At 50.8% G+C, this 17,813-nt stretch overlaps 1 protein-coding gene across 4 annotated transcripts in view; it reads left to right on the plus strand.

Moving 5' to 3' along the window:
• Positions 1-17,813, plus strand: part of GSG1L (GSG1 like) — a gene marked incomplete at both ends in the record, with an annotated part of 230,803 nt that overhangs the window by 132,908 nt on the left and 80,082 nt on the right. The gene's annotated exons all lie outside the window — the stretch shown is intronic.

Consider the following 17,813-nt stretch of genomic DNA (forward strand, 5'->3'; position numbering starts at 1 on the left):
CCCCCAAAGCTCGCAGCGGTTTGCCTTCCTCTCCGGGATGCACAGAGGTGACAAGTCTTAGCGGGCCTCACTGCACCTGGGACTCTGTCACCTAGAGGGTTCGCAGAGGCTTGAAATGTTGCTTTTCTCCCCCTGACTTTGAAGTTTCTGTGGGTATCAGGCTCACACCAGATCTTGCTATTTCATGCATTAACAAAGAAGCATGTATATTAATATTATACATTTCATTTAAAACATGTTTTGATGACTCCACTAGGGTTTAATTGGCTTCTTTGGGGATTCTAGGGATGTTTGCTGTGTGCATTTAGGAAGCAGTCTTTGGAGGAGGGACTACTGGCTTCGATAGATGCTGGAGGGGCAAAGAGCTGCCCCTGCAGGGAGCCGCGGCAGGAGGCTCAGAGAGGCGCTGTTCCTGCCAACGCTGTGTGTCTTGGGCAAATCGCTATCCTTCTCTGTGCTCCAATCCCCCTCACTAATGGCTCCACTGGAGCCAGGAGCCTCTGACCACAAATGCTCCTTGCCAGGAAGGAGCCTGATGTGGAGTCAGGGTTGGGGGATGTGCTTGGCAGTAACAGCTATTTTCTGGGAGGAGCTGCAGGGGACCCTGGATCCAGGTGGCGGTCACAGGGAGGCAAGGGGCAGAGGCCGGAGCCTGCCTGGTCTGGAGATCCTGGGCAGCTGCGAATCCACATCACCCGGTGAGGCGGTGTCTCCCTGCCCGGCTCCAACAGGTGCAACACACAAGCTTTCTCCTCTGCTTTCCCCAAGCCTCGATGTTCCCATCTATTAGAGGGGTCCACGGCACGCAGCGGGCCCTATCAGGAGCTAAGCCTGGTGGAAGCCTCTTTACGTGTCTCATTGAATCCTCGCAAACGGCCTCTGAGGAGGATGGGGAAATGGAGGCCCAGAGAGGGGAGCCAATTTGTTCAGTGCCACACAGCAGGTCGGGAAACTTCTGTTCTCCCCTCTGCAGCGAGCAGCCGCATGCCATGTCTGCTGATGCGCTGCGGCCGGTGTGGGGAGGCCAGCTGGGTGCCAGGCCTTTCCCTGCTGCCTTCTCTCCAGCCCTGGCCATCTCTGTCCTCCCAGCTGCACACTGCCCGCTGCGTTCCCCCACACACCCACTGTGTCTTCTAGCCCTTGATATACAGGACCTCGCCTGCACTCTAGGGCCATTCTCTGGGCTATAGCTCTCAGCCTTTGTGGCAGGAACAATAAGGAAGGGTGGAGACTGCGGCAAAGTAGAGATGACCTGGCCTGGGGGAGGGGGCGGCAGCCACCCAGCCCGCCACTGTCTCCACTTGGGAATGTGTCTCTGGCTGCCAGATTTTCCAAAACATCTCTATTTTCCTGTGCTTTCCCCATTTTAAAATATTGATATGACACTTAATTCAAATTTTAAAAATACCACCTGTGCCAAGAAGGAAGAAAGAGAAAGAAAGAAAGACAGAAAGGGGGGAAGGAAGACAGAGAGAAGGACGGGGGAGAGAGACAGGGGAAGAGAGGATGTATAACCAAAGAGCTGCGACGCCCGTCCTCAGGCCGGTTTGCAGCGTCCTACCGCGGTGTCGCCATCCCTTTGGCCGTGGAGACAGGCTGGGGAAGCGCCACCGGGGATGCCCGGGTGACCTGGCAGGACCTGGGTAGGGCCTGTGGGGCCGGAACTCAACCTCAGACCTTGAGGTCCATTCCCTCCTCCTGGTGCGGGCCGTGGCTGATTTTCAAAGTCAGTTTCTGGATCCTGAAGAGAAAGAAAAATCACCGTCATCAGACGCTGAAGGCCAAGGTCACCGTGACACGTCTCAACTGCTCGGCGACTGTGCTGGGATGCAGCAGTGCCTTTCTAAAGGGCACGTCTGCCAGGGATGATGCCACATTGACAGACGCCGGGCCTTGTGGAACTCGGCGGGCAATAAGGCGTTGTCACAGCCCGTTCCAGTGATGAACCTTGTCCAGCGGTGACTGACGAGGAGAGAGGACTCAGTTCCCTGGGCCCAGCGCCTCAGCTCTATATGCCAACATTTAGCCAGGACCTACGGCGAGCCAGGAACGAGGCTGTGTGTGTGTGTGTGTGTGTGTGTGTGTACGTGCAGACAGGTGGAGGTGCAACTATTGTCTCATTTAATTTAGAAAACCTGTGATGTTGGTAGTTGTTGACTCCATGCACAGCCAAGGAGACAGGCACAGAGAGGCCAGGTAAGGGTCAAGGTCAAATGCAGACCCTCTTAAGCCCAAGTCCAGGTTCTTCCTACCATTGGTGAAGGAGCACAAGAGGAAGAAAGGCTTCCTTTCTCCTGAGGTCTGTTTGGGACCACTGTGGGAGCGGTCAGGAGAGGCTTCTTGGTGGTGACCTTGAATAAAGAAGGAAGTATTAGTTTCCTATTGCTGATGTAACAAATGACCATAAAACGATGGCTTAAAGCTTCACAGATTTATCTTATGCTTCTGGAGGTCAGGATTCTGAAATGAGTCTTGTGGGGTAAAATCAAAGTGTCACCAGGGCTGAGCTTCTTTCTGGGATTCTCCAAAGGAGAACCTACCTGTTTTCTTGACCTTCCCAGTTCTAGAGGCCATCCGTGTGTCTTGGCTTACGGCCCCACGTCACTCAACCCCATCTCTGTCTCTGATCCTCCTGTATTTTTTAAAATTTTATTTTTTATTTATTTTATTTTATTTTTATTTATTTATTTATTTTTATTGGTGCACTGTATTCATACATCATAGTGGGATACAAACTTTTGTAGACATACATGCACACATCGCCCAGTCAGCTCCCACCCGATCCCCACCCCATTCTCTCCCCATCCCTCCTTCCCATGCTTGGCTTAGTGGTTGACTTCTAGTATTATAGCAATTTATCCAAAACTAAAAATGATAATCTCACATAACAGTTTCATTTGTCTGATACCAAGCTTTTGATGACTTAAAGATAACATTTCAATATTTATTTTTGCTTTCTTTCTTACCAGAGAATATTTTTTTCTATTTTTTTAGGTGAAACTATCATATATTTATATATTTATTTTTCAGAAAAAAAATCTATCCTAATATGGAATATGGATTCTAGATACCCAAAACGATCTTGTAAAAGAACAAAGCTAGAAGATATATATTTTCTGATTTCAAACCATATAAAGCTACAATAATTGAAACAGTGTAGTACTGTTCTAAAGGCAGATATATAAACCATTGGAGTTAAATAAAAGCCTAGAGCTAAATTCTTCCCTATATTGTCAAGTTATTTTTGACAAGGTTTCCACGAACATTTGGTGGTGGAAATTATAATCTTTTAACTAAATATTGTTGAAAAATAATAATTACATGGAAAAGAATAAAATTGGACCCTTACCTAATCCCATATACAAGTATTAACTCAAAATAGATAAAAGACCTAAATATAAATCTTAAGACTATAAACTTTTAGAAGAAAATCTGGGTGATAAAACCTCATAACATTGAAATTGACAGTGATTTCTTGGATATGATTTCAATGGCACAGGCAACAGAAGAGTATACAAACTCCCTAAAAAATAAAAAAATATTGTATATCCAAAGACAATGTAAACAGAGTTAAAAGTTACTAATAGAATTGGATAAAATATTTCCAATTGCTATATCTGAAGGTATATTAATATTCCAACTAGAAATCCTAAAAATTAACAACAATAAAGGCAAACAATACCATTTAGAGATAGGTAAAAGACTAACATAAGTAATGAATCTCCACAGATAACCAATCTTAGTTGTCTGTTGGATGGAAAATCTTGTTTCTCTGGTTCTGGTGTGTGTTACCTATTTCTTCTTTGTAGTTAATCTCTTTGAGTATTTTCTCTAGCGCTGTTTTTTTTTTTTTTTTTTTTGGTGGTACTGGGGTTCCTGGAAGCCCATCTATCTCCGGGCTACACTCCCAGACCTATTTTATTTTTGGAAACAGGGTCTCCTAAACCAGCACGGCTGGCTTTGAACCTGCGCGATCCTCCTGTCTCTGCCTCCCAAGCGTGGGGATTACAAGCGTGCGCCACCACGCCCGGCTCTAGCGCTGGTTTTGAAGACATAAATTCCTTCAGTTTCTGTTTGTCATGGAAGCTTCTTATTTCTTCATCTAATTTGATAGAAAGTTTTGCTGGGTAGAAAATTTTTGGCTGGAAGTTGTTTTCTTTGAGTTTGGAATATGTTACTCCAAGCCCTTCTGGCTCTCATGACTTGGTTTGGGAAGTCTGGAGTGATTCTAATTGGTTTGCCTCTGAATGTCACTTGGCCCTTTGTTTTTGTTGCCTTTAAGATTCTCTGCTTGGCTTCCACATTGGTCATTTTGACAATTATGTGGCGTGGGAATCCTCTTCTCTGATCCTGTCTACAGGGAGTTCTATAAGTTTCCTGGACCTGTGTATCTACCTCTTGCTCTATGCTTGGAAAATTTTCTGCTATTACTTCCTTGAAGAGATTGTTGATCCCTTTGGTTTCACTTTCTTTTTCCTCCTCTATTCCAATTATTCTTAGGTTAGCTCTCTTAAAATGGGCCCATATTTCTTCAATGTCAGATTCCTGCTGTTGGATATTTTTTTCTAGATTAGAAACTATGCGTTCATTTTTGGAATGATCATCTTCTAAGAGTGAGATTCTGTTCTCCATGTGGTCTAATCGGTTGTTTGTGCTTTGAATTGAGGCCTTTACTTCATTAATTGCATCCTTTATCTCTTTTTGGTTCTCTCTGAGTTCTTTTCGAAGCACCTCTATTATTTCCACAGTTATTTTCCTGATTTGATCTTCTAGAAATCTCTGATTTTCTGTTTTATCGGGTTCTGATGTTGTGGGGTTGTGGGCATTCATTGCTCCAGTGTTATTCCTCTTTCCCATGATTTCGGAAGTTTGTGCCTTCTCTGGGTTCTTCCCTTGTGTCACTACGGCTTCACTTAAGGTGCTCTGGATCTCGAGTCAGTAGTATCTCAGACCCCACTACTCCTTTACTTGGTTGTATCACAGAGTCTCTGACCCAGAGAGTCGATAGAGGCTGCTTTAGACTGTGGGGGGTGCCAGGTTGCACGTTCTCCTATGGTGTGATATCTCTGCCACTGCCACTCCCCCACTGGGTCAAGTCCCAGGGAGTACAGTACTGGGATTTCTCCTCTGGGGCCCGCAATTTGACTCACTGTTCTTGAGTACGCAGATGTAGCTGTACTGGACTCGGTGAATTCGCTGCTGCTGCCGCCGATGGCAATATGGCGATGCTGCTACGCCCTCGGCTGTGGGGCTGGCTTATTTCTTCTTGGTTTTGAGTTCCACTCTGAGTCCCTGCAGCGTGTGCTGAGCTCAGCCACTGGGAGCTTTAGATGCTCCCTGCACTGAAAAATCCCGCCTGGCTGGTCCGCAGCGGCTCACCTCGGCTTGGTGTAGCCGTCCGGTGAATTCGCCGCTGCCGCCGGCAGTATGGCACTGCTGCCGCGTCCTCGGGCGTGAAGCCGGTGTATCTCCTCTTTGGCTCTGAACTCTGTTCTCAGTCCGCTTTCTCTCTGGAGCCTAGTAATTTTTTTGTTTCTCTGGTGATGGTGTTTTCTGGCTAAGAAAGGCGCTGATTTTGGTAATGTGGTAATGGAGATTGGTTGTTAGCGGGGCTCTTAAGCCCCGCTTTTCTCGGTCGCCATCTTCCCGGAAGTCCCCTGCCTTTTTTTTTTTTATAAGGCTCCTGTGATTACATTGGGCCACCCAGATAATCCAGGACAGTGTCCCCATCTCCAGATCTCAGTCACATCTGCATAGTCCCTTCGGCCATGAAGGTCACATATTCACAAATCTGTGGATGAGAACGCAGACATCTTTAGAAGACTAAAGGAGCCAGTAGCTGTCTGTCCTCCTGGCCGGTACGGAGGCTGGGGATCCACTTGTCAGGGGCCCTGAATGCCACACTAAGACACTTGAGCTTCGTGCCCCAGACTGGTGTTCCCACGCTTGAAGGTGTGTCTGACTTGGCCGAGGATCTGGTTGGCGGGGGATCCTGAGCCAGTAGGTCTGAGCGGGGACCTGGGACTCTGCCTTTTGCCCAGCTCCCAGCGATGCTGGTGTGCTGCCCTCTGGACCTCACTTTGAGTCCAGAGGCTCCACCAAAGGATAACTCTAGAAAGGAGCGATATGCAGGAAGCAGTCACACCCAAGCCCCACGCTTCCAATGGCTTTCTGTGCCCAGGTGTTCCGACAGCAGGCATTCTTGACACCTCCCACCAGAGCAGCCCCTGAAAGTCTCTGCTGTGACCTAGAGTCAGCTATACCCCTAGCCCTTTCTGGGTTTTATTTTGAAACAGGGTCTCCATTAAGTTGCTGAGGCTGTCCTCAAACCTGGGATCCTCCTGTCTCCGCCTCCCGAGTACTAGGATTAGGAGTGTGGGTTACCACGCCCAGCTGTTTTCCTATTTATTGGAGCATTGTGACTTTGAGCACTTACCTTCTCTGGACCTTTGTGGAAAGGACATGGAATGATGGGGTGTGTGTGTGTGTGTGTGTGTGTGTGTGTGTGTGTGTATGTATGTATTGGGGTGGAGGGAACAAGGTAACCCTCAGGATTTGTTTTCAGTTTCATGCTTTGGGCTCTAATGAGCCACTCTGGGCCCCTGTGTTGAAAGCTTTTTCTTCTAATCTACCTCAAGCATGAGATGACCTGGTGTTTGCTAGGATCCCCAGGCCCAGAGGAAGCTGGATGACAGAGAGTTTGCTTGTACTTTCCCTCTCCACGTAGATATCAGGGGCACCATCCAGGGTCTTAAAGCGATGTACTGCTGTACAGTGCTGAGGACAGAAATTACTTCAGCCACTGCCACCTAGGGGAATGGTAAGTGGCGATGCTTGGGAGCACTAGCCTGGGGGCCTGGAGCCGCGGGGCTCAAAGGGGGACAGCTGGGGTCTGTGCTGACTGGGTGTGTGCGCACCCTGGTGGGGAGCGGTGGCCCCAGCTCAGCCTACAGCTGCCATCCTGCCGGGATGCAGGTCCAGGAACGCATCCACCCATTTCGCAAATGAAATCCAGAAATGTGGGTTCTTATGTGATGTTTCCTATTTTTAAAGGTTGATAATGAAATTCAGATATTTTTAAAAATACTGTGTGGGCCAAACAAGACATTTCTGTGGGCTGGCTTCAGCCTGTTGGCAGCTCATTTGAGAATCCGCTTGCTTTGCCAAGAGGGAAACTGAGGCCCGCAGTGGCAACGAGGCCTCCCAGCGCTGTGCAGCCTCAGGATCCGCACAGGGGGATCCTGTCAGGGGTGTAGCCACCACCTGCTGGCCCTCTGCCCTTCTCCTCCTCTCTGACCTCAGTCCCTTGGACAAAACCAACCTGTCCTAGTGATAATAGAACCGAGGAGGTAGAAGCTGCCTCCTTCCTCAGCCATGTCCCCTTCTCATGACCTGGGAAAGACTCAGCCCGACCCTGGAGCCAAGATGGCTGGTCTGCAGGAGGTCTGGGCTCAGTGTTCTCCCAGGCCTTTGGTCTTTTCCTCCCAGCCTGGAGCATCCCTGCCTCTGAGCTCCCTTGACATTTCCTACAGCAGTAACCATCACCCGAGCCATTTCCAGCCCCCGAGGCCCACCCGGCTGGCATCATTTACATGATTTAACATGCTCGGTACCAGGGCGTGTTACTGGCTCTCACAGCCCGCGGCCACTGCGCCATGACTTATTGATCTGATGTATTAAATGGATGGATTTTTTTTTCCCTTGGGAGGAAAAAATGTTTTCTCTTGAAATGCCACTGCACCTTGGAATTTCATATAATTTTTTTTCAACAATTCCCCTCTGATCCCCAGAAAGGCTTTGTCTAGTGGCTGACAGGCAAATGTGCCAGGCCCCTGGTCCTCTCGGCGACGTCACGGTGGGGATGCTGGTGATCTTGAGGGTAGCAGCTGACGCTCAGACTCAGCACTCTTGGTGGGCCAGGCGTGGTCCCCAGTGCCCAAGTGCCCAGCAAACTCACCCCGTCCTTGAGGTGGGCCCGTGGACCCTGAGCTGAGGTTTGGTGGGGACATGTCACTTGACCTGTGTCTCCGCGAGTTGCTGGCAGAACTAGGTGTCAACCTGGATGGGCTGGTCGGTCTCTGCCAGCTCCACCTCTAATAATTATTATCTGAGTCTGTAGTGATTCTGGACCTACGTCCCCACAGGCCGAGGACTCTGAGGCCAGGCTGGGGCCGTTCTCCTCTAAGCAGGCCACACATAAAGGATCTGTGTGGCGCCCGCCCGGCCCCCTCCAGCCTGAATCAGGATGATTCCTTCAGTGAGGGACTCTGCATCCCATGGTGGTTCCAGAAGACTGATGGAGCTGGAAAATTCCTGTAGCTCAGTGATGACGTAGCCATGCCAACATCTCAGCTCATCACTCACCTGCTACGGCGGTGCTCCGACAGCTGTGTCAAAGTAGATGTATGAGCTGGGTGAGGTGGTGCACACTTGTCATCTCAGGATTTGGGATGGGTCACAGGTTTGGGCCAGCCTCAGAAACTTAGCAAGACCCTCAACAACTTAAAGAGACCCTGTTTCCATATAAAAGATAAAAAGGGCTGGAGGGGTAGCCTGGAAGTACAACACCCCTAGTTTAATCCCCATTACTACACACACACACACACACACACACACACACACACACACGCCAGATGCAGTGGCACATGCCTGTAATCTCAGTACTTGAGAGTCTGATATAGGAGGACCACGGTCCAAGTTCAGCCTCAGCAGCTTAGCGAGATCCTATTTCAAAATAAAATATAAGAAAGGGCTGGAGGGATAGCTTGGAGGTAGAATGTCCCTGGATTCAATTCCCAGTACAAAAAAATATATAATATATCATACTTGATAAGGAAAAACTGTTACTATTGTGTATATATTTACTCTACTATCCTTTGAACACACCCCCAGCCCTACTATACTTTTTTTTTTTTTTTGAGGTACTGGGAATGGAACCCAGGGGCATTCTCCCCTAGAGCTACACCCGTAACCTTATTTTTTATTCTTTTATTTTCTTAAAATAGGGTCTCACTGAGTTGCAAAGGGCCTCACTAAGTAGCTGAGGCTGTCCACAAACCATGATCCTCCTGTCTCAGCCTCCCGAATGCTGGGATTACAAGCGTGAGCCACCACACCCGGCTTCTACTATACTTTTATTGCTATTTTAGGGTCCACTTTTTTTCCTTTAAAAATCAATATGCTTTGTTTTTTGTTGTGTGTGGTGGTGGGGAGGTACTGGGGATTGAACCCAGAGACATTCTACTTCCAAACTACACCCCAAGCCCTATGTTTTCTTTTTCTTTTCTTTTCTTTCTTTCTTTTTTTTTTTTAGTTTTAAAACAGGGTCTCGCCAAGTTGCTGAGGCTGTCCGTGAACCTGTGATCCTCCCGTCTCAACAACATGCCTTGTGACAGGCATGATGTCTCGCACTTCTGCCACCTCTTGATGGCTTTAAGAGGCCACGTCACATGACTGCCCGCCTACCCTAGGTGCGGGAAGCCGTGGCATGTTGCTCGCACAAGGACAAGATGGCCAAATGACCGTCTTCTCAGGACGTCTCCCGTCTTTAAGCAACACTGGGCCGTCACTGCTAATAATTACACTTAGTCACACGTAAGCGTCATACTTAACTTTCCCGCACGTTCTCCGAGTGTCAGGCTTGGGTGATTTATAGGCACTGCCTCATTTAGGGCTCGCGACATGACTGCAATGCCTGTGTTTGAAAAGAGGACACCGAGGGACAGAGGGATAAAGCCCGGCTCAAAGTCACACGACCGAGGCGTGGTCCGCACCCCTGCTTCTCACTCGTCCCAGGCGCTGGCCCTGGCCACTCTTCAGTGAGGGCGGCTGGGCTGAAAGGGAAGTCGTGCTTGCAAACCCACCAGCTCCAGCGATGGAGGGTCAGAGTGGGCCCTCACGGAGCTGCTTTTTAAAAAGGCAAAAAGTGCCTCTAACAGGATTAGCCATCACTCCATGGGCCCTGCACCCGATGAGAAGTCATTTCATTTCTTCTACCCCTGAAGGTCACCCATTCTCTACAAATCGAGCCATTAGTGGCAAGCTGCAGAGACTCGGGACAATATCCTCGTGATTATGAAGTCTCTCCAGCATCGCCCAGGCTGCGCCGTAGGCTGCGGCCCTCCGTCGCCCCATCCCGTCCGCGTGTGCGCGTGTCCCGCAGTACCAGGCGCAGTGCACTGTTCTGCAAGTGTTTAATTATCCCCATTTGCCAGATGCCAGTGCTGCCGTCGAAGCCTTGGCACAGGTGTTGACTAAGTTGATGTGCTTTTTTCATATATCTGCTTGTTTTTGAGTCCAGAGACAGTCTACCTCTGAGCTCCGCCTCCAACCCTATTTTATTTTGAAATGGGGTCTCACTAAGTTGCTCATTCTGCCCTTAAACTTGTGATCCCCTGTCTCAGCCTCCCAAGTATTGGGATTACAGGCATGCACCACCGTGCCTGGCGCTAACCTTTTGGGGGCGGGTACTAGAGATTGAACCCAGGGGCATCCTACCACTGAGCTGCACCTCCAGTCCTTTTTGCTTTGTATTTTGAAACAGATTTTTGCCAAGTTGCTGAGGCTGGCCGTAAACTTGCAATCCTCCTGTCTCAGACTCTCAAGTACTGGGATTAAAGGTGTGTGCTACCATGCCTGGATTCACATGTACATTTAAAAGGGAACTTTGATGGGTCTGAAATCTGAGTGTGCACCAGCGTCACCCATGGGGGGCCAAGACACGGGATGGGCACCACTGCCAGAGTCTCTGATTCAGTGGGGTCCTGGGTGGGGTCTGAGAATTAGCACCCCAAGATCCCTGATGATCCTGATGTTGCTGGACGGGAACACCACTGAGACCACTGGCTGAAAGTGTCCTGAAACAGGAGACTTGGATTTATTGTCATAAAAACAGATGGGTCAAGCCGGGTGTGATGGCGTGCACCTGCAATCCCAGTACTTGAGAAGCTGAGACAGAAGGAGCTCGTGTTCAAGGGCAGGCTCAGCAATTTAGGACACCCTCAGCAGTCTAGTGAGACTCTGTTTCAAAACAAAAAATAAAATAGGGCTTTGGGGATGTAGCTCGGAGATGGAATGGTTCAATCTCCAATACCAAAAACAACAACGGCAATGAAAGGAAGGAAGGAAGGAGGGAGGGAGGGAGGGAAGAAGGAAGGAGGGAGGGAAGGGGGAGGAAGGGAAAGAGGGAGGGAGGGAGGAAGGAAGGCAGGCAGGCAGGCAGTAGCCAATGAGGACCTTGCAGGAAACAGACTCGCCCAGTGGATCTAATGGAGGTGTTTTCCTGGAGCAACAGAAAGAACAGGGGAAGAGTGAGCGAGCCTGAGCCCCTGGCGAGCAGCGGCCGGGAGCTGTTACTGCCTTGGCAGGAGGGGAAGGTTGGGAGCTTGTGGGGCCAGCGCTGGGGTGACCCCCGTGGGGACAGCCCCAAGCAGGAGGACAAGTCCACCAAGGAGTTGCAGATAGGGAGGGGTCCGGAAGGGCAGCGGGACCCTCGCTCCTGCCTGCAGGCTGAACCCAGTGCCCGGCGGGTGAGCCCTGGGTGCAGAGCGGGGCAGGCAGAGGAGCAGCCAGGGGCAGCGTGGAGGGAGTGTGTGGCCATGGAGAACTGCCAGCCGGGAGGCCGCTGTCCAAATGTCCCTTCAGTCTGCCTGGGGACCGTAGGCGATTCTGAGCCTGCAGCCTGTCCTCTATTTTTAAAGAAACCGACTAAGGACACATTAGTACCACAGAGAGACTCTTTGGATGGAGGTAATAAGAATTTAAAAAATAACGGGAAAGTAAATCAAATTGTGTATCCCTCCGCCCGCTCCCCGGTTCAGACAATTTCATGTTGTGACTCAGCGTTAAACTACGCTAAACCGTTTGTGGGGAAGCAGAGCATGTAGCCCACACCTCAGTGCGACCCACCTCGGCGGCTGGTCATCGTCCCGGGGTGATAGTGGTTCCTGGTGGAGTGGAGCAGGCAGGGGAGGCCGGGGCGTGCCCAGGCAGGTGTCCTCTTGGGAGCCCCCTCCCTGCCATCCTCGCCTGCTCCCAGCTCTTCTCAGAGATGCCTCATGGGCTCCCCTGCCCCCGGCACCATCTATTTTTTTTTTTTTTTTGGTGGTACTGGGGTTCCTGGAAGCCCTTCTACCTCCGGGCTACACTCCCAGAACTACTTTTACATTTTTATTTGGAAACAGGGTCTCCTAAGCCAGCACGCGTGGCTGGCTTCGAACCTGCGCGATCCTCCTGTCTCTGCCTCCCAAGCGCGGGGATTACAAACGTGCGCCACCATGCCCGGCATCGGCACCATCTATTTGACAATCATGGTGAATATCTCGTGAGGGTCTACGCCTTGGCAACGCTCTTGTGTCCTGTCCGATCCCCCGCTGCCTCCTGGGTGTCCCTGCTGCGTGTCCCACGGGGAATGTAGGTCCTCTGTGTCCAGAAGCAGCCCTGTTCCCCAGCGCTGTCCCGCCCCAGAGGCAGAAGGCCGCTGCCCGCTCAGGTGTCTGTGCCGGGGTCCTGGTACCACTCTGCCCACTCTGCCTCCTCAGTATCTGTTGCCACCATATTTCTCTTCCTTCGCCTCATCCTGGCCACAGCCCAGGCCACTGTCACCTTTAGCGAGAAGAGCAGCTGGAGACTCCAGCAGGGCTCCCTGCCTCCTACCGCCTGCCTTCCTGCTCATTCTCTGCTCCCTTGCTGACACCCCTGGGTGCATCTGAAGGTGCCTCTCAGCCAGGGCCAAGTGCAGCTTCCTCTGCCGGGTTTCCGGGAGTCCATGGACAGAGAAGAACACCCCGGGCTTCCTTCCCCATCATGCCTGGCGGCCAGCTGGGCTCAGCATGGCTGAGAACCAAGGGCCACTGCACTCTGCTCCTTGAATCCTGGCTTGGGGGTTGCTTGGGTGCTGGAGCATCCCCAGAGTGAGAGGGATCCTGCACCCTGACAGGTGGACGCGGAGGTCATGGCCATGCCCACCTGCCAGCTCTCACCCTCCCTGCCTGGGATGGTTGCTGGAGTCTGAGAGGCCCGGGTGTGAGCCCAGACCAGACCGCCGCCTGGCAGTGCAACCCCTTTGAGACTCAGTGTTGCTGTGGGTGACCCATCGCCGCCTCAGCTCGATTCAGGAGGACGTGGGAAGATGACCTCCGTGAATTCTGGGGTCTCAGGTCAGACTCCCCAGAAGCAGCCCCGTGAGGAGGATTCACGCACAGTCTTGTATAAAGGGAATGGCCCGCGGGATGCTGGGGACACACGCAGGACAGGGAGGGAGGTGGGAAGCCAGGGGTGCCGGCAGGTGAGCAGGGGCTCTGCCAAGCTGTTAGTGGAACCCTCGGCCCGCGGTCTGGCTCTGGGTCCCATACACGAGATTCAGCCACACTTGGTGATTCTAAACAGCAGAGAGGGGCGAGTGGGGGCGAGCCAGGAAGGAGCTTCTTCAGCGTGGCCACCTGGGAAGGGACAGAGGACTCGTGTCTTCGGGGTACTGACAATAGTGCCAGGATCACATAGGGGAAGAATCAGGGCAGGGCCAGCGCGCGGCCGAACAGTCTTGGTTGACATGGGGTCTGCTCCCTTGTTGTCTTGGGTCTGCCTCTGGGCTCTCGATGGCTCTGGGACATATTATTGCCCAAGAGGACAATTTCATCCCCTCCATGGGGTGATCAGCCTGCAAGGCAGCTGGTCCTGGCACTTGGACAATGGCTGCGCCTCCTTTAGGGGCCCTATTACAGTGCAGGTCACATCGCAGCCCAGCCAGGGCCCCAGCAGGGCCCCAGGGCCATCCACTGGCTGATGACCACACAGGGGGAAAGTGAGCTCCAGGCCCTTTTGTCTCCCTTCCTTCCTTCCTTCCTTCCTTCCTTCCTTCCTTCCTTCCTTCCTCCCTTCCTTCCTCTTCCTTCCAATTTTTTCTTCCCTCCTCCCTCCCTCCCTTCCTCTTCTTTCTTTCTATTGAACACAGGGGTGTTTTGCCTCTGAGATATACCCCCAGCCCTTTTTATTTTGAAACAGAGACTAAGTTGCTGAGGACAGCCTCAAACCTACCAAGATCCTCCTTTCTCAGCCTCCAAGTGCAGGTATTGCAGGTGTGTGCCACCAAACCCAGCTCCCTGTCCCTTTCTGAGCAAAGTTGGGCACAGTGAGTTCCAGACATCTTCAAACCATCCTCCAAAGACAGGAACACTAAAGACCCAGGAGGCTGAGCGCCCACCGGTGTCCATCAGGACCTGACGCAAGCAAGTCCTCCTGACCGTTAGTCTCTTGTGGTGACTTTGACTACTGTTGACACAGTGACAGACAGTGGTTATTCCTGTCATTAGTTCCCATGGCTTGGGTGGGCTAAAACTTTCTCTGTGCACCTCGGTCCAGTGGGAAGATGAAGAAATGAATCTAGCAACATAGAGGGAGTAAGAAACATAATCCCCGCCAGGCAGGTGGGTTACCAGAGCCTCATCTCCATCGCTAACTAACTCTGGAGCGTCCCACGCCAGGCCACAGCCCTGTCTGGAGGAGCAGAGCTGAGGGCAGGCGGGGGAGGAGGCCCGGGGCCTTGGGCAGGACTGAGGCACCCTTGCGGGGTGGGAGAAGAAGCTGAGTCAGCAGCTGGGTGAGCTGCGGGGGCTGAGACCCCTGCGGAGGACTCCCCCTGGCTTGGCAGCTCGCCCTCCATTCCCTGCCTTCCTCCCACTGCCCCCTGGGCCTCGGGCCAGCAGAAGGCCTGGGGGCTGTGAGCTTGTGGTGCCAAAGAGTGTTTTAACAGCATCTGGGCTGCCAAGAGTGCATTATTCTCTTATGGAAAGCCAAGGGATCACCCAGGAGATACTGTGTTTTTGGAGAGAGAGAGAGAGAGAGAGAGAGAGAGAGAGAGAGAGAGAGAGAGAGAGAGAGAGAGAGAGAGGAAGAAGAAGAAGAAGAAGAAGAAGAAGAAGAAGAAGAAGAAGAAGAAGAGGAGGAGGAGGAGGAGGAGGAGGAGGAGGAGGAGGAGGGGAGGGGAGGGGGAGGAAGAAGAGGAGAAGGAAGAGGAGGAGAAGGAAGGAAGGAAGGAAGGAAGGAAGGAAGGAAGAAGGCGGGCGGGCTGGTTTTCCCGCATTCTGAAAGGCCTGTTGTGCTAGGAATGAGAGTGGGTGTTTCAGAATCGGGGTCTTTAGGGAGCAGATGGGAACTCGGAATTTGCTGTTTATTTGCTTGGTTTGGCCAGGAGTATTTATTGGGTGTCCCTGGGACATTCCAAGTGGCAGGGATAACTGTATAAAGGCAGAGGTAGGAAAGGACATACCCACAGCTTCAGAGGACAGAAAAGTGAAGAGGAGGGCTCTTGGTTGTGAGTGATAAAAATTCTGCCTCACACAGGTTTAGGCAAAGACAAGGAATTGATTGGCTGATGGGATTGCAAGAACAGAGGGCATCCAGCTTCAGGCATGGCTGGATCTAGCGCTCCAAGGACTTCATTGGCACACCATCTTCCTTCCTCTCTTGGCCTGACTTCCTCAGCATCAGCTCCCATCTCGGGAAGGTTCTTACCACTGGGTGATCCAGTCAGTCCCAGCAGTAAGTCTTTCCAGCTTCAAACATGACAGCTAGCTCCTGCAAACAGCCCCTGGCCAATTCTCCTTAAGCTGACTTGGGCCAGGCCTGGCCTCATGGTCCCTTCTCTAAAGTGTGGGCCTTGTTTGAACCACGTGGTAAGTGTGGCTTGGAAGGCTAGTCACACTGGTGGATTTCTGGTTCCATCTTCTATTCCCCACCCTTCTTCTCAGAAATCTTATGTGCGTCCACAGTTTTATTTCTTCCTCTCGACTCTGTCTCCGGCCTCGACCTCAGTCAGGAGCCCCAGGGCTCCAATTCCAGTCACCACTGGATAGGTCCCCACCACTTCCTCCGTATAACAGCTGTAATAATACACCTGAGAAGCCGGGCATGGTGGTACGTGCTTGTCATCCCAGCATTTGGGAGGCTGAGATGGGAGGATCATAGTTTGCGGCCAGCCTCAGCTATTTAGGCCCTCTGAGACTCAGTGAGACCTTGTTTCAAAATAAAGAATAAAAAGAATCAGTCTGGGGTGTAGCTCAAAGGTAGAATGTCCTTGGGTTTCATCCCCAGTACTGCAAAATAAAATAATAATAATAATATGCCCGAATGATTAATAATATGTAAAAATATTATAATTACATATTATTATCGACATGTAATGTTGTAATATTATTATCAATATGTAATATTATAATAACATAATACATAGATGCGATTCCTAAGCACACGTTGCTGTCTAACTGCGTCCTCTCAGCTCTACACTGCTATGAGATATTACGATCCCCACTTTATAGAGGAAGAAACTGAGGCCCAGAGACATTCATTCCTGAGCCAGAGTCGAGTTGGCGGGGCATGGAGCTCTGGTGGACAAGATACTGGAGCCGTGGGTCTCAAACATGGAGCCACGGTGTGGGTTAGCACAACTGAACCGTATTAGACTGGAAGAAAGGAGGGAAGGGAATATAATAGTGTGGGTGGGGGAACCAGCAGATGTCCTCAAATCAGGGGGCAAACGACAGTGACCCAGTTAGGGCCAGTATGGGGGAAAGGAAGCTGTGCTAGCTCGGGGAAGACAAAGTTGGAATAAGCAAACCACTAGAAGGGCGGGTATGGTTGTCCTTCAGAAACGGCTGGAGCCAGGTCCTCACACTGATAGAACGCTTCAAGTCTCCTCTGAACTTCTCTCTCCTGGTCCACTTCAGTGGTTCCAGGCTCTGATTTCTAGAGAAGGGCTATGATTGGTCAGCTTTAGATCAGATGATCAGACTGGACCAATCAGTTTAAGGTCAGATGACCAGACTGGACCAATCAGTTAAGGTGAGATGATCAGATTGGACCAATCGCCTGTGTCTATGAGAGCAGGACACACCAGAACATAGCAGCTCTTTGGAGAATCACAAGGTTGGAGCCACAGGAGTAATAGTAATAGTTTTTAGAAAAAAGCAGGGTAAACCTGATATGTTGGCGCACACTTGTAATCCCAGCATTTGGGAGGCTGAGACAGGAGGATCGCAGTTCAGGGACAACCTCAGTTACTTAGTGAGACCCTTTGCAACTTAGTAAAACCCTGTTTCAAAATAAAGAATAAAAAAAAATAGGGCAGGGAATGTAGCTTGGAGGTAGACTGCCCCTGGGTTCCATCCCCAGTACCAAGAAAAAAAAATTAGGGTAAACTGGGAGTGGTAGCTCGCGCTTGTAATCCCAGTAGTACTTGGGAGGCTGAGACAGGAGGATCGCAGGTTCACAGCCAGCCTCAACTACGTAGTAAGGCCCTCTGCAACTTAGTGAGAGACCCTGTTTCAAAATAAAGAATAAAAACAGGGCTAGGGTATAGCTTGGAGGCAGAATGTTCCTGGGTTCAATCCCTAGTACTGTAAAAAGAAAAAAGAACACAACAGAGTAAGATTCAGGGCAGATAGAGCACAGGTGTGCCTTGAGGGCAAGCCTGGCGTTGGATGTAACTTGGGACACGTAGAGCTGCAGGTGACAGAGCACCCCGGGCCTCACAAGAGGGGAATTTGTCTCTTGTAAACATTTGTCTTAGCAGCGCACACCTATAATCCCAGGACTTGGGAGGCTGAGGTAGGAGGATCATATCCTCAAGGCCAGCCCCAGCAGCTTAGCAAGACCCTCTGCAACTTAGTGAGACCCTATTTCAAAATAAAAAAATAAAATAGGGCTGGGATGAAGCTCAGAGGCAGAACACTCCTGGGTTGGATCCCTAGTACCACAAAAATACCACAAAAATACATTGTGTGTGTGTGTATATATGCCCCAGAACAGGGCAGCCTTCT

Source organism: Muscardinus avellanarius (assembly GCF_963383645.1).
Source record: "Muscardinus avellanarius genome assembly, chromosome: 10".
Taxonomy (NCBI): domain Eukaryota; kingdom Metazoa; phylum Chordata; class Mammalia; order Rodentia; family Gliridae; genus Muscardinus; species Muscardinus avellanarius.